Below are 18,325 nucleotides of genomic sequence, written 5' to 3' on the forward strand. Positions count from 1 at the left end.
CCCCGAATTGGGATCCTTGCTTAGCAGGGATCCTGCTTCTCCCTCTCCCTCTGTCTGCCGCTTCCCCTGCTTGTATACCCTCTCTCTGTGTCAAATAAATAAATAAAATCTTAAAAAAAACTTTAATAAATAAAAATGAAACATTTCTCAAACAAGTTATAAAAAGTTGTGGGTTTTTTTTAATTGCACTGTAATGTATCTTGCAATATCAGTATTTTACTACTCACAAACTAAGCATAGGATTTATAAAATATTAATTCACGGTGCACTACAGGGGTAAAGTAACACAAGTTTAGAATTATATAATGATGAATTTTTCCTTTTAATCTTTATCAGTATATCTCAGTCACTATACATAGAACCTCTTTGGAGACTAGTCATGACTATGAGGTCTCTCAAACTTTCTTTTGTTAATAGGTCCTAATATGTACAGTCACTCAAATAAAAGTAAGTGAAAAGAATAACTCCTATCCATCTGAGGAATTTTGTCCTTGTGTTTCATAAATGTCTTGTGAATATAAGTGCTCTAGAACATAATGAAGCTCTCAGAATTGTTTGTTGAATTAAACCAAACAGGGGCTCCTGGGTGGCTCAGTCAGTTGAGCGTCTGCCTTCGGCTCAGGTCATGATCCCAGGGTATTGGAATTAAGCCCTGCATCAGGCTCCCTGCTCAGTGAGGAGTCTGCTTCTCCTTCTCCTTCTGCCTCTCCCCCTGCTCATGCTTCCTCTATCTCTCTATCTCTCTCTTAAAATCTTAAAAAAAAAAAAAAGAAAGAAAGAAAGAAAGAAAGAAACTAAAGTATTTTGTTCTCTCAAAGAAATGTCATTATTTTCATAATTTTTTGAGAATTTAGCATGAAATTCTCTCTTGGAATATGTAAGCTGGTAGGTTACTTAGATCACTATACACCAGAGGACTTTCAGAATATTATGTTGCAATGATATCTCAACTATTATTGTCATCAACTCATGGAATGCACAGGGGGAAAAAAAAACATCCAGTGAACTCCAGCCATCTTCATTTTTCCAATCTGGCCTCTGAAGTTTGTTAATGTACACACTTCTCTTTAACCACTATTGTTTAAACGCGTCTGTGTTCTTTTTCCCACTTAACGTTTCTGCAGATACACACTTCTCTATGTTGACACAGTCCTCACCTCTGTCATTTTTAATAGCTATGTAATAATCCTATTGTTTGCTTAGTCATTTCCCTATTAGACACTTGGAGAGCTTCCAGTGTTTGGTGTGTTTTTTTCCCCCCACAATTATAACTAGAGTTGCCTGAAACATCTGTGTACATTTTACCCATTTGGATTATTTCTTTGGGGAGTATTCACAAATAGGAAAATCCCAAGTGAAGGAAGGAGAACAATTTTGTAGTTTTTGTTACACGTGACTATACTGCTTTCCAGAAGAACCATTTTAAAATGCCCTTAGCTTTTAGGAATCCCAGCTGTAGGATTTAAGACAACCCAGTTTTCTTATATAATGATTCACTTGCTTGGTTTATTTCACTCTGTGAATGTGTATTGAAAACCTACTGTGTGCCAGGCATCATGCTAGATTTTGAGGATTAAAACCTGAATAAGACACCATTTCTGTCCTCCAGGAAATGGCAGTCTGTTAGACTGAAAGCTACAGAACAAATCATTTCAAGTTGATGTGGAGAGTGTCAGATGTGTGTGCATTGAGGAAACAGAGTGAAAGTGCATGCCTAGGAAGTTCCAGGGAGGGCTTTCTGGAAGCGTATCTACTTGAGAGTTGAACAGATGTTATTTGGACAGAATTAGAAGGGAGAGGACTGAAGAAGGGAACAGAATGGACAAAGGCATGGAGGAATGTTCAAGATGTTTTAGACAATTCCACTTGGCTAAGCATAAAGCTGGGACTATCCAGGAATGAGGCTGAGAGGGTATATACAGATAAATCCTGATGGCTCTCAAATGCCATATGGGGGACAGGGAGCCAGGGAAGGCTTTAATCTGTGACTTTACAGGGTTAGATTTGCCATCACTGACAGTTGTATGAAGGACGGTTTCCAGAGAAACACAGTTAAAAGGCCAGAAATGAGTTAGAAGGTTACTAAAGTAAATGAATGAGATTACTGTGGATTTGGCAAGTATTGCCAAGACGGAATGGAGTAGATAAAAGAAAAAATACGTATTTTGGGGTGCTTTTTTTTTTTTAAGGTTTTTTGTTTATTTATTTTTGCAAGAGAGAGAGAGAGAGCAAGCACACACTCAGAAGCCAGCAGAGGGCCAGAGGGAGAAGCAGACTCCCCACTAAACAAGGAATCTGATGTGGGACCGGATCCCACGGCCCTGGGATCATGACCTGAGCTGAAGACAGGTGCTTAACCGGCTGAGCCACCGAGGTACCCAAGAAAATATCTATTTTGAAACAAAATTGGCAACTCATCCTTAAAGTTTCTGCTCAGACATGGTACTTAGCATACCCACTTACATTCTATTGGTCAACCAAGTCACATGGCCAACAAAGATGGGATAAAGAAGTAACTCCTGCCACAGCAGGAGGCAAGAGGAAGAAATGCAAACCATCAGGCCGTCTACCAGAGTGCTTTTCTTGTGGAGGAGATACATATTCCAAGATGAACTACGATACCACAAGCCATTTCATATACTCTCTTCATCCTCAATTATTTCTCGGGAATTAGAGTCTCTCTGGGAATATAGAAATCATCTCACTCTGGCTAATATAATCAAACTATTGGAAACTATTGATATGTGTCTGCACGAGCGCGCTTGAGAATGAACCAAGGAGCTCTGCCAAACCAAAGCTGGAAGGATAGCAGCTGTCCTACAGCTGGAATGGCCTGTTTGGTTGCCACTGACCAACCCCTGCTCTTTCTTGTACTGGCATCAGCTTACGCATCAAAATTCTAGGAGTGACCACTGGCTTGGCCGAGCTTAGGTCAAGTGCCCATCCCCTGTCTGCACTGGGTAGAGAGAGGGAGAGTGAATCATTCCAGCCTCCAAATGCAAGATAGTCACAGAACTTTACCCTCCCACTAACACTACCTATACTCAGGGAGAAGAAATTTTACAGTAGGAAATTATGGTGGGGTGTCAGAGGAGAGAGAAAACGATGCCTAAGGAATAAAAGAAATAAGAAAAAGAAAGCATCCACTTTTTTTCCACTTCTGGAAAAAAATATATAATCTTACTTTTTCTTCTGGACAAATCTGACACTGAGAGCTCTTTGGTTGGCCCAGTCTCCCTGAAGCCAGTTTGATTTTGTCCTCCTTCCCCCTCCACAGGTGTGCACACATGCACAGCACACCTGGGATCACGTGGGTGAAACATACATTACCTCATTAACATAGAAGCATTTGCCCCATAGGCTCCATTACAGCATATCTTCTTTACCACAAGCCTCTTCCGCTGGTGCCAGAAAGACTGCAGCTGAGTCCACACCCTGCCAATAGCCATAAAGATTCTCTTATCTCCCAGGACAGGACACCAGGAAACTATTACCTTTGTCTCTACCTTTCCCAAGCTTAGTCATTATCTCTCAAGTTCTCACACATATACAATAATCATTGCAACCTGGATTAGAACACCTGCTGGCTTTGTATGTACAGAGGCATAATAAATTTTAAGCTCTCCCCCAACTTTTAGACTCCTTGAAGGGTTTAATTTTTAGCGTGTCTCTTATAGGCAAGAGAATGTTGGATTTTGGTTTTCTTTTTTGACTTTGCTCAAAGCCTATTTTTTTATAGACGAACTTAGTCATTTCACATTAAACATTGTAGTGAAGCAAGGATGTATCTTCCAATACACTGAAAGTGGATTGTTACTGCTCTGGTTATTTGCTTTTTAAAAAGTGAATAAATGGTTTCTATAGTAGGATTTCAACTCTATCTGTTTTTGAATTATGTGAGAAAATAACTTTTAACCCACTTTTCCTAAAATTTAGCACTTTAAAAAAGTATTTCTGCCTTTACTTTCTATGCTAAAAAATTTTTAAATTACCTTTGAAAAAGAGGGAAAGCATATTCTATAAGAAGCTCTGCACCAGGCTTGAGTCCTGGCTCCCTCAGAAAAAATTTTTTTTTACTTTTCAGCTATGGGACAATCTAAAAGTGATTTTTAACTCATCAATTTATAATGTTCTCTGCCTTGTCTGGAACAGGTCGCTTAAGAACATAACCCCTACCCTTGGTCTAACAGTATCTCTTCATCTAGTTCCAGAAGATTCCAGGATCTGTGTTTGTACTACATTACATGATCCTGCTTCACCCGACTATAGCCAACTGGACCAGAGGTACCCAGCTGAACCAAACTTGGCCAATCCGATTCTTTCTCCTGGGAGTTTAGAAAATGAACCCAAAGAGAATTGAGTTCGTCTCAGTGGCCACAACTGAAGTATGGAAGTCCAGATCTGTGAGTCAGCTACATTTTGCCTATTATGTGCCCCCAAAGAACAGAGAAGGTGTGTTTGCCGGGAACAAGAGAGAGACCGGGACCTACCTGGAAGCAAACAGAAGAATCTCACTTTTTCTTTTTCTCCATCACTGTGTTCCATTGGCCATCTGTGTATCCTTAGTTTCCTTTTATTCCTTGAAAGACTTTGAGTTCTCATCTTTATAACAGAGAAACCTAACCAACACTACAGCATACAAAATCTACTCTTTAACATTAAAATAATTAACATGTAGAGCTCCTGGGTGGCTCAGTCGGTTGAGCAGCTGACTCTTGGTTTCTGCTCTGGTTGTGATCTCAGAGTTGTGAGATTAAGCACCTCATCAGGCTTTATACTCATCATGGAGGCTGCTGGAGATTTTCTCTCTCCCTCTGCCCCACCCCCCTCCTCTCCCGCTAAAAATAAACTTAAACCTTTAAAAAATAATAATAATAGGGGCACCTGAGTGGGACAGTCACATAAGTGTCTGCCTTCCACTCAGGTCATGATCCTGGAGTCCCAGGATGGAGCCCCGCATGGGGCACCCTGCTCAGTGAAAAGTCTGCTTCTCCTTCTCCCTCTGCTCCTCTCCCTCGCAACTTGTGTTCTCTCTCTCTCTCTCTCTCTCAAGTAAATAAATAAAATCTTTAAAAATAATAATAATAATTAACATGGATTGGGGAGTGTTTCTCTCTGCAGCGCCCATGAAGGAGTTAACTATTAATCACTTAGGGGTTCTCCTACTTGGTCTTCACATTAACTATAAAAATACTCTGTTTTCATGGGAAATATAGTTATCTTGATTTCCCTAGCCACCAGAAAAGTACTTTTTGTAACATGTTTATGTAATATAAAAATGTAGAAATTTAGAAAGTTTTCCTTCTCCATCTGTTCTCACCCTCTAGAAGCAACACTGAGGTTCATAGTTTGCCACGTGTTCTTATCTAATGTTTATGCAAATATGTGTTGTGAGTTTCTTTTACGAAAGTAGCATACTGTTGTATATATTGCTGTGCAACTTTTTTTTTCACTTTAAAAAATATAACATAAACATCGTGCTAGTCATTTTCTTATCCCCGTAGGTCATTTTTTGGACTTTCTCTCTGTCCTACTCCATGTCCCAGCAGGCTGACCCTTATGGATGGTTTCACTCAGCCTCCTTTGCCAGATGTTTCTGACTGGGGCCAGCCAATGGGAGGGACTAGCAAGAGATCAGAGCATAGGAGGGAAGAAGTCAGAGTGTTCTTTGCCTGCTTTCACCAGTCGCAGCTCTGTCTCTTGCAGGAGATTCATCCCTTTTTGTCTAGAGTTCCATTGGTGGCCCTGCCTCTATCGTTCCAAATGTCACTGGGCTCCTGTTCTGTCCTCTCCCCTGTACCCGAAGCCCTAGGGAGGGTAATGGCTTTCCACTATTACTAGTCTGTAGGAATTTCCCATCTCTTCTTTGTCGGCCTAACACTGCTCAGCCTCTGTAAGTAACCCCTTTCTTGAAATTTCTTCATTTGAGGGGCACTTGGGTGGCTCAGTTGGTTAAGTGTCTGCCTTCAGTTTAGAAGATCAAATCCCAGGGTCCCGAGATTGAGACCCACATTGAACTCCCTGCTCAGCGGGAAGTCTGCTGCCCCCTCTCCATCTGCCTCTCTCTCTCTCTTTCAAATAAATAAATAAATGAAATCTTTTTTTAGAAAAATCTCTTCAGTGTCTGCCTTTGGCTCAGGTTATGATCCCAGAGTCCTGGGATCGAGCCCCACGTCAGGCTCCCTGTTCACTGGAAATCCTGCTTCTCCTTCACTCTCTGCCTACCGCTCTGCCTATTTGTGCTCTCTCTCTGTCAGATAAATAAACAAAAATTTTTTTTAAAGTTTTTTTTTTTTTTTCATTTTAAAAGGGGTGCCTGGGTGGCTCAGAGGGTTAAGCTTCTGCCTTCAGCTCGAGTCATGATCTCAGGGTCCTGGGATCGAGCCCCTCATTGGGCTCTCTGCTCAGCAGGGAGCCTTCTTACCCCCCACCCCACCTTCCTCTCTGCCTACTTGTGAGCTCTCTTTTTCTCTGTCAAATAAATAAATAAATAAATAAATAAAATCTTATTTTAAAAATCTCTTCATTTGAACCACCTGGGAGTGAGTTCTTTTTCCTCCCCGGACCTTCTTTTTTTTTTTTTTTTTAGATTTTATTTATTTATCTGACAGACAGAGATCACAAGTAGGCAGAGAGGCAGGCAGAGAGAGGGGGGGAAGCAGGCTCCCTGCTGAGCAGCGAGCCCGATGCAGGGCTCAATCCCAGGACCCTGGGATCATGACCTGAGTCAAAGGTAAAGGCTTTAACCTACTGAGCCACCCAGATGCCCAGGACCTTCTTATATACATATATTTTTGTCCAAGATGATATATGTAGCTGTCACTCAATTTATGGGCAGGTCATGATTTACTTACCCATTCCTTTACTGGTGGCCATTTATCATATCTTCAATTGAATTGTTTATTACAAATCATGGTACAGTGACTATTCTTGGGTGTAGTCATGTGTATGTTTGTATACAGGTGAGTATTTCTGTAGGAGAGATTCCTAAAAGTGAAATTGCTGCAAAAAAAGACATACATATTTTGAATTTGATAAATATTTTTTCTCCCTCCTGGGCAGAGAGTCAAAGTCAACAACTTCCTTTCCCTGGAACGTACGTACAATGAGCAACAAACAAGCTACAGCAACAATAAACAAGAAAGGAAGGCCCCAGTAAAACATGCCCGTTTAGACCATTAATCCAAGAGAAATCATGAATATTTTTAAACCTAAAAATAAAGTAAGTCTTTATAAAGGAGTTTCTGAATCCTACAGCTATTCAGACAATGTAATCCTTCAATCAGCTTTATTTCAAGGAAAGAGAACAATTTCTGACTGTTTGAACTAATCTGACCAGAAAAAGTTCCAGGAGTCCCTAAGTGTATTAGATTAAGCACATGATTAAGAATAAAATCCAAAGAGCATTCTGATGGTAAGTTGCAGAGGACATTCACATCCTGCACAACTTCTGTTTGGGGCCCAGACCCCAAGATGTCTGTTATCATGTTCTAGGTTTAAGCTTGCAAGTTTTAATATCTCAGAAGTAGAAATAAATTCAAGGAGGCAAGACAGATGTCCACTGTGCACTGAGTGTAGTAAATTAAAAATAATCTAAATTCCATCATCTAGGGAAATGGTTGAACTACGTATGATATGTCCACGCTTTGGAAACTTGTGCCCTAATTTTTAAATGCACCTTCTTGCTTATGAGTGAAACTGAGCACGTTTCATATGTTTGGGGTTTTTTCCCTTTTCTGTATCCTTTTATGTGAATTTTCTGCTCATATCCTTTGCCCACGTTTCTATTGGATTGCCTTTTCTCTTATCCACATGTAGAAGGTTCACAGTGATTTGGGTACTAATTCTTGATCTATATATGGGAAATGTTTACTTTCATCCAGTTGTTTGTCTTTTAATTATACTCATGGTGTTTGTTGTCCTGACATCAGGGGACCCAATTATCAATCTATCAATATGGCTTTTTACTTTCTGTGTCTTCTAATAACAGATTAGATTATTAGATAATCTAATTATTCTAATAATAGATTAGATTAGAAGAAAAATAGATTATTATTCTTCTAATAATATGTATGTATGGTAAGAAGTAGAAAGTTAATATCAAAAGGAAGGCAAATTACCCCAACACCTAGCCTAGAAGACCCAGTGAATGTCTTCTTGCCTTTCGTGGACTCTGGTCAGACCCGTCTCTGGAACAGTCACTTAAACAAGGTGATAGGATAGGCAGATTGGCTGAAGTCCATCAAGGCAGCAGCTAGAGCTGATGATGCTGTCAGTCCCTCTCAACAAACTTCAGTGAGGCGGAAGGAATGAGCAGTGATAGCCAAAATACACTTTGGGAGACTGTTCCTAGAGAAAATGCAATAAATGTTGGGGGGAAAAAAAAAAACAACAGATGTCTACTGCATGGCCTTATGACTTACTAAGTCTCCATATTTCTATTAATTTATTTGCTTGGTCCTACATCAATATCACATTATTTAAATTACCAAGGTTTCTGACATGCTTGATAGCAGCTCATCATATCAGATCGCAAGAAAGCTCTCAAAGGGACCCAGGAGGCAATTCTGGCCAAGATGAGATAATTTGGGCTTCACTAATAATTTGCAATAGATGAAACTCATCAACTATATTTAAAACTATGAGTATAAGGGCGCCTGGGTGGCTCAGTGGGTTGGAGCTTCTGCCTTCAGCTCGGGCCATGATCCCAGGGTCCTGGGATCGAGCCCCGCATTGGGCTCTCTGCTGAGCGGGGAGCTTGCTTCCTCTTCTCTCTCTCTCTGCCTGCTTCTCTGCCTACTTGTGATCTCTGTCTGTCAAATAAATAAATAAAATCTTAAAAAAAAAAAAAAAGAGCCCAAAACAGGGGCACCTGGCTGACTCAGTCAGTAAAGCCCACGACTCTTTTAAACTCAGGATCTTGAGTTCAAGCCCCACATTGAACATGGAGCCTACTTATAACAAACAAAAACCCAAACCAAAACAACAACAACAAAAAACTCAACTAACCAGTTCACTTCTTAAGTATGGGAGAAAAATAATTCAGTATCTTGAAAGCTGATAAATTAAGCTTTTTCTGCCTTTCCTATATGTGTTGAGTATAAGGAAGTTCTAGAAAAGTCAGGAGATGGTTGCATAACTCTGTGAATGTACTAAAAAACATTTAATCCCACGCTTCAAATACATGAACTGCATGGTACGTGAATTATATCTCAAAAAAGTAATTCAAAAAACCAAAAGAAAGGTTACCTATGGGGGAAGACAAGGGGTTGAGATGGGGCTGGGACACATAAAAGAATTTCTGTGGTGGCTAACAAGGTTCTATTTCTTGACTCAGGTGGTGGTTACAAAGATGTTCTCTTTATAGTGATTTGTTTTGTGTCATTTTCTAATCTGTTTTGTTTTTCAGTAAAAAGTTAAGCAAAACAGGGGTGCCTGGGTGGCTCAGTGAGTTAAAGCCTCTGCCTTCAGCTCAGGTCATGATCCCAGGGTTCTGGGATCAAGCCCCACATCGGGCTCTCTGCTCAGCAGGGAGCCTGCTTCCTCCTCTCTCTCTGCCTGCCTTTCTGCCTACTTGTGATCTCTGCCTATCAAATAAATAAATAAAATCTTAAAAAAAAAAAAGTTAAGCAAAACAAATCATTTATGTTTAAAGTGTGGATGAGAAGAGGGAGTGTAGAGTGAGTTCTTCAGTGTGCTTCTCTAAGCCCTGGGCCTGCTCCCTTGACTGATATCAATGCAGGATTGGCTCTAGCTGAAGATTGTGGGGTGTTCTGGGAAGAGGGGTGACGTTTGCTGTGGCTCGGTGGACCAACAACCACCACAAGATGGTCTGTAGTGAACGTGTGCACCACAAAGGGATCATGAATTGCCTCAGAACTGGGCTTCAGGCCTCCCCTGGAGAACCTTCTAGCTGTGGTCTTGTTGCCTGAAAACATGAGTCTAGGTTCTAGTCTCTGAGTTTTTTTTGGAGATGATGGTGTAGGCAACAATTTTTGGAAGATTTCATAGTTTTCTTGCCTGGGAGAAGTTTTTATTCAACTAAAAAGCAACTGTAGAAAGGACAAGTATGGCGGGCGTCTGGCTGGCTCAGCTGGAAGAGTGTGTGACTACTGCCCTCAAGATTGTGAGTTTAAGCCCCAGGTATAGTTTACTAAAAAAAAAAAAAAAAAAAAAAAAAAAAATCTTTAAAAAGGGACAAATAGTGTATTATTCCACTTCTATAAGGTAGGTAGACTACACAAATTTACATAAAGAGAAAGTAGAAGAGTGGTTACCAGGGGTTGGGAAGAGAGGGAAAGAAGGAGTTTTTGCCTCACAGAGGCAGAGCTTCCACTGGGGATGATGTGAAAGTTCCGGAAATCAGTGGTGGTGAAAGTTCCGGAAATCAGTGGTGGTGATAGTTGCACAGCATTGTGAAAGTAGTTAATGCCACTGAACTGCACACCTAAAAATAATTCAAATGGTAAATTGTAGGTGTATTTTACAGGTAAAAACAAATACCAGAAAACAGAACAGAAAGCAATTGCAGAGGCAGGAGGGAAGCTCACTCAACAACTTAAACTAAATGGAGGAAAATGTAAAACTTTTGAAGAGATTAGCCATATTAAGAAATTCAGATGGTGTGGAGTTATCCTCACAAAATGCCCACCTTTATAAAGAGCCATGGGAAGCAGCAAATCTGGAAACTGCTTATGAAGAGCCATACGGGTCCAGTTCTGGATTCCGTGGTGAAACAAATTTGATGGAAAAGAACAGATAAAGAGAAATCTGAGAAATTGGCTGCTGGTATCACAGGGAGGATAAAAGCACCAAAACATAAACCAAACTCCCTGCAACCACTCAGACTTTTCCCTCTGGCAGAGTCATCTCCAATACAGTTCTGAACTACAGGGACAGTTTCATCTGAGAACAGATCTTTTCATGTCTCTCCAGTCAGTCTCTCATTTGTTCACAGACTTTGTTCTTCTGCCCTGTAGTAGGATTCTCCAGAGAAACAGAACCAATAAGATATACACAGAGAGAAAGATTTATTTGAAAGAACTGGCTCACACAATTGTGGGGCAGGCAAGTCTGAACTTCTTGCAGACTGGCTGGCAAGAAATTCAGGGAAAAGTTGATGTTGCAATTTTGAGTGTGAAATCGACAGGCTGGAAAGTCAGGCTGGAGTAGACAGTACAATCTGGAAGCAGATTTGCCTCTGTGAAAAACTTCAGTCTTTGCTTTTGAGGCCTTCAACTGATTGGGCCAGGCCCACCCACATGGTGGAGAGTAATCTGTTTCATTCAGAATCTATTGATATAAAGGTAAATCACCTCTGAGAAAATAACCTTCAGGGTACCTGGGTGGCTCAGTCAGTTAAGCATCTGTCTTCAGCTCAGGTCATGATTCCTGGACAAGCCCCACTTCTGGCTCCCTGCTCAATGGGAGACTGCTTCTCCCTCTCCCTCTCCACTCTCCCTGCTTGTGCTCTCTCTCTCTCTTGCTCAAATAAATAAATAAAATTTATTTATTTTTTAAATATCTTAAATATTTTTAAATATATTTTTTAAAAATTAAAAAATAAAAAAACAACCTTCCTAGCAACATCTAGACTGGTGGTTGACTAAACAACTGGGCACCACAGCCTAGCAAACTGACAACAGAATTAATTATCACATGCCTCATTCGCTAATTCACAGCCCTCCATTGCCAGTGTGTCCAGGGGACCTCTTCTCCCTCCTGTATATCCAGAAAGCCCGTATGGACCCCCTCAAAATCCTTTCTACCAATCCCTTTTTTCCTAGCCTACCACATCCTTCAGAAGCAATGAGAAATACCCATTCACCAAAACATTTGCCTGGTTTTATTATCTTGTGTACTATTTCACTCCACCATCCCTGTATCTTGATGTGGTGGGTTCTCCTCAGAGTTGATTCAGCTTTCAATCACACCTACTGCTGAACTTTTTATTTTTATTTCTTTTTTTTTTTTAAGAGAGAAAGAGATAAAATGGGGGAGGGGCAGGGGGAGAGGGAGAGAGAATCTCAAGCAGGCTCATGCCCAACGTTGAGCCCAATGCAAGGCTCAGTCTCACAACCTTGAGATCATGACCTGAACCAAAATCAAGAGTCCGATGCTTAATTGACTGAGCCACCTAGGTGCCCCTGAACTAGAGACTTTAAAAAAAAGTCTCTGTTTAAAACTCATTTTGAATTTTTGCCCATTTTTAGTTTAGGAAATTACTATTACTTAAGTGATTACATTTTTATTCAAATGAAAGATTTACTGAATTCTGATTCTTATGATAGGGTTTCAGATAAAGTTGACTTAAACATTTTTTAAAGCTGCTGGTTTGCTGTTGTTTTCTCAGTTCCCAGTACAGTGCCTGGTAGGTAACCGGAGCTCATTAAACACTTAGTAAATGAATCTGTTGATGTGGTAAACTAGTTAACAATTTTAATTTAGATGATTCTTACATTGTATGGTAAATTTTAATTAGTCATGATGCATTATTCTTTCAGAACACATCTAAATTAGATTTGCTTGTTGAGTGAGTGATTGATTCTTCTGTGCTCCTATATGGGACTGAGTCTGTTTCTTCTGTTGTGTTGTCCTTGTCATCAGAATTATAAAATGAGTCACATAGCTTTCCATTTGATTCTGTGCTCTGAAAAGGCTTGGATAGGATGAGAATTATCTGTTCTTTGCCTGGGAGAATTCATTGTAAAACACAGACCACATTTAGACCATGGACCTCTTTAGTGGGTATTCCTTTGACAGTCATTTCAATTTCTTTTGTGGTTGTTGGTGTATTTTGGATTTTTTACTTATTGTGGATTCAATTTTTGACATTTAAGTTATCTGCAATAATTGTCCATCTCATTAAACATATTGGCACACAAATTACACATGGTATTCTCTAGTAACTCTGAAAAATCTCTATAATATGTCTCTTTCTATCCCAAAGTCAAGTTTATCTTTTCTTTTTTGATTAAACTTTCTAAAAGTTTATCTAATTGCTTGTTCCCCACCCCCCAAAAAACCTAACTTCATTTTCTGTTTTCATTAATTTTAGGGTTGCCAGAGTTAGCAAATAAAAATGTAAAAAAAAAAAAAAGATGGAGGCTGCTGGCTGGCTCAGTTGTTGAAACATGTGACTTGAAGTCGGGGCTGTAAACTCAAGTCCCAGGCTGAGTGTAGGGATTACTTTAAAAAAAAAAAAAAAAAAAGTCAGATGTATATTCCCGAGTTTCCCATTTTATCTACAGTATTTCCTTTCTTTTATTCTCTTTGGGTTTGTTACTTTTCTAGCTCCTTGGGTTAATATTCTAGTCACTTATTTTCTTTCTTGTTTTCTAAAAAAGTACATTTAAAATTACAGATTTCCAGGGCACCTGGCTGGCTCAGTTTGGTGGTGGAGAATGTGACTCTTGATCTTGAGGTCATGAGTTTGAGACCCACACTGGGTAGAAAGACAACTTAAAATAAATAATTAAATTTTAAAAATTAATTAATTAAACTACAGATTTCCTTCTTTGGTTCCATTCCATGGGTCTTACTTAATATATAGTATTCTTTTTTGTTCAATTCTAAATAATGTTACTTCTATTTGGACTTTCCCTTTAATCCAAGAGTTATTGAAATGTCTCTTTGTAGTCTTAATTTTTAAGTGTATAGATTTGAGGATAGTTCTTTTTATTCTCAGTTTCTAATTTTATTACATTGTAGTCACTGCATGAGGCCTGAAATTTATTGAGCTTTTCTTTATAGTCAAGGATCTGCTTCCCAAATCTTTTGGTATCATGTTACATATAGAAAACGATATTTGCACATCTCCTGAGGGCAAAAGGAATTTAGAGCCCCAGATTAGGATGCTGGTAGGAGTCAGGCTATAATCCCCAAACCTCTGGCCCCTGGTATACAGGACCCACATACTATAGAGGTTGGAAAACAGTCCTACCACATGCTCAATTTTTGTACATGTTTTATGTGAATTAAAGAAAATGGTATTTCTCTACCTGTTGGATATATATACACAACATATATGGGATTTATATGTTTCAATATCTTTGATTAAGATTTTGGGACGCCTGGGTGGCTCAGTTGGTTAAGCAGCTGCCTTCAGCTCAGGTCATGATCCCAGGGTCCTGGGTTCGAGTCCCACATCGGGCTCCTTGCTCGGCAGGGAGCCTGCATCTCCCTCTGTCTCTGCCTGCCTCTGTCTCTGTGCTCGCTCGCTCTCTCTCCCTCTGTCTCTGACAAATAAATAAAATCTTTAAAAAAAAAATTAAGGGGCGCCTGGGTGGCTCAGTGGTTTAAAGCCTCTGCTTTCAGCTCAGGTCATGATCCCAGAGTCCTGGGATCAAGTCCCGCATCGGGCTCTCTCCTTGGTGGGGAGCCTGCTTCACTTCCTCTCTCTCTGCCTGCCTCTGCCTACTTGTGATCTCTCTCTGTCAAATAAATAAAATCTTTAAAGCAGGAGATAAAATTCCTATGTGAAAAACATCAAAAAAAATTAAGATTTTAATTGTTTGATGCAAATGTTCTCTAGTTACTTCTTTTGATTTGTTGTTTCTTAGTGATGACATCCTCCTCTTTTTCCTGCAGTGGTAAACACTGTCCTGCTTCTGGTGCTTATCATTCCATGCATTTCGTTAGGTTTTATCTACTTCATATGTATCCTGAATCAATACATAGTATTTTTTTGGTTGTTTCCAATTTTATATAAATTATATCTTACTGAATGTATTTTCTTTTGACAATTTGCTTTTTTCATTCAATATTACATTGGTGAAAGTCATCACCATGCTGAATGTGAAGCTCAAGCTTAATCATAATCTCATCAGATTGATTTGTAGTAATCTTTTTATAAACAGAATCCAAGTTAATTGACTTTCTCTGCTTGACTTATTTCACTCAGCATAATCTCCTCCAGTCCCATCCAAGTTGATGCAAAAGCTGGGCATTCATCCTTTCTGATGGCTGCATAATATTCCAGTGTGTATATGGACCACATCTTCTTTATTCATTTGCCTGTTGAAGGGCATCTTAGCTCTTTCCGCATTTTGGCTATTGTGGACATTGTTGCTATGAACATTGGGTTGCATATGGGCCTTCTTTTCACTTATTTGTGGAACGTAAAGAATAGCATGGAGGACGTGAGGAGAAGGAAGGGGGAAATGAACAGGGAGAAATCAGAGAGGGAGATGAACCATGAGAGACTATGGACACCCGGAAACAAACTGAGGGTTTCAGAGGGGAGGGGTGGGGGATGGGTGAGCCAGGTGGTGGGTATTAAGGAGGGTGGATTGCATGGAGAACTGGGTGTTATACACAAACAATGAATCACAGAACACTACATCAAAAACTAATGATGTATTCTATTGGTACTAACATAAAAAACAATTAAAAAGAGAGAAAGAGAAAGAAAAGAACCCAAGTTAACTACTCATTTTTCTAATACATTTTCTAATGCATGCTTCCAATTTTTCTATTTTAACAATAAAATTTTCTACTTTAACAATTGCTCTGAATATTTTCTTCTGAGTCTTGTTGACTTCCTGTAGCAAGACTTTTTCTAGAGTGAATGTCTCAGAGTGGAATCCTATGGCTACGTTATGTGCATTTGTAATTATTCCAGACATGACCAAATTGTTTTCCGAAGTGGACAAACCAGTTATCTTCCCTTAGTGGTACAGAGTAGGTCCTATGGCTCTATGCCCTCAAAAATTGGCATCATACTTAAATTTATTTTTGCCGAGATGGCTTAAAAATTGCATCACATTATTGTTTTGGGTTTTTTTTCTTTTTTTTCACATTATTGTTTTTATTTGCATTTTATGAATCTTAATATTAGGTTCACCATCCTACTTGTCTTTTGATTTTCCTTTTTAATACAGTGCTGTTGATGAGAGATCTGATGTTGGTTTGAGTCTCCCTCCTTTACAGGCCTTCTATTTGTTTTGTCTGGAAGATTTTAAGCTTCTTTCCTTATCTCTTCTATTCATAAATTTCATACTATTTGTAGGCGCTTTCAATCAAGCCTTCTTTCCGGACTTATTTAAATGCTCTGCCTCTCTTCCCTACTCTATATTTTTTCTTTTTTTTTTTTTTTTAAGATTTATTTATTTATTTGAGAGAAGGGGAGAGAGAGAGAGATAACAGGAGGAAGGGGCAGAGGAAGAGAGAGTATTCCGAAGCAGACTCCCCAGTGAGCACTGAGCCTGATGCAGAGCTCTATCCCAGGACTCTGAGATCATGATCTGAGCTGAAATCAAAAGTCAGCCACTTAAAAAAAAAATAATAAATAAATAAATAAATAAATAAAGTCAGCCACTTAACCGACTGAGCTACCCAGGTGCCCCTGGAACTCTTATTAGATAAAAATTAGAATTCTGGATCTTTCACTAACCTTAATTATAGAGGATTTCATAGCTCTGTTTTCCAGTTTGTTAATTTGTTTTTCAGCAGACTTGATTTAGCCGTTTTATTATTTCAACAAGTTCCATAATCTCCAGTTTATTCATACTTAAGTGTATGAAACCTTCACATTTCTTTCACAACACAAATCATAACCTATTGTAAAGTCCTAATCCTCTTGCTCTACTAACTCCATTTTCTCAGAAATTGTGACCACCTGTTGTTGCCTTTCTTCCATCTCTTTCACGGTGGCCTTTCAAGTTTGGCATTCTTCATTTTTTTGCTCATCTCTATAGAAGACATCCCCTGTTAGGTCTACATTCTATTACTTATCTAACCTTATCCTTATCTAACCTTATCCTTTTGAGGAAGGATAGAAGGTATCACTGGTTATACCTTGGTAGAGAGTGTTCTGGTGCAGGTTCTCCTCATTCTTCCCAGATACCACTAGACCCTGAAGGTGGGGTCTTTCCTTACTTTCTTACTCTCACCCTCCTCGCCATTTTTCTTTCCATGGGCGAGAGATACTGCCATGACTATCATCTGGCTGAAGGGGTGGTGAGGAAGGATCAAACCATCTAGATATTCCTTCTCTGGTACCTGAATTGGTCAATTTATTTGAACTTTGAACATTTCCCTGCTGATAGCATCTATCCCTTTGGGGCAATGAGCATTCAGGGTGTCCTTCCTATATTTTACAGCAAAAAAAATCACTGTTCTAGTTTTAGCTATGGTAGACTTTCTTCACCTGGTCCTATGACATGCAGACATTTTTGTCATAATTGCTGGTCCCTGGAAAGTTTCCCCTCTTGTTTTCCATGCAGTTTGATTTTCTTCATCTACCTTTTCCATTCCTTACAGAATTTGGAGCTGGAAGAGAAGGTTGCATCATTTTTATTCAATCCATTATCTTTGAGTTCACCCTTTTACCATGCTTGAATTATACACGAGAGAAATAATTCAAGAAATTGTAAATAGGAACCAAAATATCACCTTTCCTGATAAAAAGCCACTGGAGAATGTAGTTTAGCACAAAAGGCAAATGAGCCTCCTAATACTGAACCACCCAATTGTACAGATATAACTAGCCAAACCCAACATCCCCAAGTGCACCTGTGTAGCCCTGCCCTGGAAAAGGCAGATGTTGTGTTTTCTTGGGCTGACTGGCTCCCAGAGAGGAAGAAAAATGAAACAAGCCAATCGTGTCCGATTTATTATTCCAGATTCACCCATCAGATTACATCGCCTTCTCCAAAGACACAAAAGATCTACTAAGTCAGGTTCCCTCAAGTATGGAAAGTGTATTCATTTCCTGTGGCCACTGCAACAAATTACAATGTGGTTACTTAAAACAGCACAACTTTACTCTCTAGTAGTTCTGGAGGTCGGAAGTCCAAAATCCATTTTCAGGTAAAGTCAAGGTGCTGGCAGGGTTTGTTGTTGTTGTTGTTGTTGTTGTTGTGCTGGCAGGGTTTGTTGTTGTTGTTGGGCTTTTTTGTCATTTGTGGCTGCCTGTGTCTTGGGTGCCTTCTTGCAAAGGCAGAAATGTGCAATAGAAACACCTTCAGTCATTCGACCTTATTGGTGGAGCTGTTCTTTCCCACCCAGCTGGTCAGAACCCTTTCATTTCTATGGCCATTTTGACCTTTAGGTGCCTGCGCCATAGCGTTGCAGTGAAGATGAATTCCGTCCAGTAATTGCTTGTGTCTTCTTCCTCCATTGCCAATGATCATCAGTTGCATCTCTGGTTGTCATCGCATCACCTTCCTCTCTGACTCTTACTTCTCTTGTGTCCCTCTTATAAGGACCTTTGTGATCACATCAGGCCAACCAGATAATCCAGGATAACCTTCCTACCTCAGGATCTTAACTTATTCACATCTGTAAAGTCTCTGATATACAGTAACATATTCACAGGTTCTGG

The 18,325-nt window shown here is 39.6% G+C and overlaps 1 protein-coding gene across 14 annotated transcripts in view; it reads right to left on the bottom strand.

The window, feature by feature from the left end:
• Positions 1-18,325, bottom strand: part of APOLD1 (apolipoprotein L domain containing 1) — a 52,134-nt gene that overhangs the window by 6,702 nt on the left and 27,107 nt on the right. For 4 of the 14 annotated variants that reach the window (XM_013057884.2, XM_045073417.1, XM_045073416.1 and 1 more), the window contains 5 exons: positions 10,652-10,718; positions 8,121-8,349; positions 6,855-7,002; positions 4,491-4,619; positions 3,331-3,435 (listed from right to left, as the gene is read on the bottom strand). The gene's annotated coding sequence lies outside the window, so the exon portion shown is untranslated. Of the gene's footprint in view, positions 1-3,330; positions 4,620-6,722; positions 7,003-8,120; positions 8,350-10,651; positions 10,719-17,149; positions 17,964-18,325 lie in introns of those variants that run through there. The other 10 variants (XM_045073415.1, XM_045073409.1, XM_045073410.1 and 7 more) reach the window with 10 other exon arrangements.

This window comes from Mustela putorius, unplaced genomic scaffold, assembly GCF_011764305.1.
Source record: "Mustela putorius furo isolate JIRA1106 unplaced genomic scaffold, ASM1176430v1.1 tig00537227_pilon_pilon_pilon, whole genome shotgun sequence".
In the NCBI taxonomy this organism is placed as follows: domain Eukaryota; kingdom Metazoa; phylum Chordata; class Mammalia; order Carnivora; family Mustelidae; genus Mustela; species Mustela putorius.